Source organism: Numida meleagris, chromosome 21 (assembly GCF_002078875.1).
Source record: "Numida meleagris isolate 19003 breed g44 Domestic line chromosome 21, NumMel1.0, whole genome shotgun sequence".
Lineage (NCBI taxonomy): Eukaryota > Metazoa > Chordata > Aves > Galliformes > Numididae > Numida > Numida meleagris.
This window is the reverse complement of record NC_034429.1, coordinates 1,435,658-1,437,356: the sequence shown is the minus strand read 5'-3', so window position 1 is coordinate 1,437,356 and position 1,699 is coordinate 1,435,658. Positions and strand designations below refer to the sequence as shown.

General features: G+C 61.6%; 1 long non-coding RNA gene across 1 annotated transcript; it reads right to left on the bottom strand.

The window, feature by feature from the left end:
* LOC110387126 lies at positions 596 to 1,379 on the bottom strand. Its single transcript, XR_002432403.1, has 2 exons — positions 1,128 to 1,379; positions 596 to 1,046 (listed from the first exon to the last, which is right to left on the bottom strand). It is a non-coding gene; the product is annotated as an uncharacterized LOC110387126 (long non-coding RNA).

Sequence of the window (1,699 nt, the reverse complement as noted above, 5' to 3'; positions counted from 1 at the left end):
TATGGGCACGGTGGGGATGGGAGGAGGTTGGACTTGGGGGTGTTGGAGGATCTTTCCAACCTGGATGGTTCTATGGGCACGGTGGGGATGGGAGGGGGTTGGACTTGGGGGTCTTGGAGGACCTTCCCAACCTGGATGGTTCTGTGGGCACGGAGGCGATGGGTTGGGGTCAGACTTGGGGGTCTTGGAGGATCTTTCCAACCTGGATGGTTCTATGGGCACGGCAGCAATGGGAGGGGGTTGGACTTGGGGGTCTTGGAGGACCTTCCCCACCTGGATGGTTCTGTGGGCACAGCGGTGATGGGAGGGGTCACACTTGGGGGTCTTGAAGGACCTTTCCAACCTGGATGGTTCTGTGGCCATGGTGGGGATGGAAGGGGGTTGGACTTGGGGGTCTTGGAGGACCTTCCCAACCTTGATGGTTCTGTGGCCATGGTGGGGATGGGTTGGGGTTGGGCATGGTGGGGGTCTTGGAGGACCTTCCCCACCTGGATGGTTTTATGGGCACGGTGGGGATGGGAGGGGGTTGGACTTGGGGGTCTTGGAGGACCTTTCCAACCTGGATGGTTCTATGGGCACAGTGGGGATGGGCTGGGGTCAGACTTGGGGGTCTTGGAGGACCTTCCCAACCTGGATGGTTCCATGGCCATGGTGGGGATGGAAGGGGGTTGGACTTGGGGGTCTTGAAGGACCTTTCCAACCGTGATGGTTCTATGGGCATGGTGAGGGTCTTGGAGGACCTTTCCAACCTGGATGGTTCTATGGGCACAGTGGGGATGGGTTGGGGTCGGACTTGGGGCTCTTGGAGGATCTTTCCAACCTGGATGGTTCTGTGGGCAGGGTGGGGATGGAAGGGGGTTGGACTTGGGGGTCTTGGAGGACCTTCCCAACCTGGATGGTTCTATGGGCAGGGTGGGGATGGAAGGGGGTTGGACTTGGGGGTCTTGGAGGACCTCCCCAACCTGGATGGTTCCGTGGGCATGGCAGCAATGGAAGGGTGTCGGACTTCGGGGTCAGACTTGGGGGTCTTGGAGGACCATCCCAACCTGGATGGTTCTGTGGGCATGGTGNTGGAAGGGTGTCGGACTTCGGGGTCAGACTTGGGGGTCTTGGAGGACCATCCCAACCTGGATGGTTCTGTGGGCATGGTGGGGATGGGTTGGGGTTGGGCATGGTGGGGGTCTTGGAGGACTTCCCCAACCTGGATGGTTCCATGGGCACAGCGGTGATGGGGGGATTGGACTTGGGGGTCTTGGAGGACTTTTCCAACCGTGATGGTTCCATGGCCATGGTGGGGATGGGTACGTGGGCATGGTGGGGATGTGCAGCACGCAGCACGCAGCACACAGCAGCATGCAGCACCCAGCACGCAGCACATAGCATGCAGCAGCACCCAGCACCCAGCATGCAGCAGCACCCAGCACGCAGCACCCAGCACGCAGCACGCAGCACCCAGCATGCAGCACCCAGCACCCAGCAGCACCCAGCACCCAGCACGAAGCACACAGCACCCAGCACCCACGCAGCATGCAGCAGCACACAGCACCCAGCACGCAGCAGCACCCAGCACCCAGCATGCAGCAGCACCCAGCACGCAGCACCCAGCACGCAGCACCCAGCACCCAGCACGAAGCACACAGCATGCAGCACCCAGCACCCAGCACCCAGCACGCAGCACCCAGCACGCAGCACCCAGCAC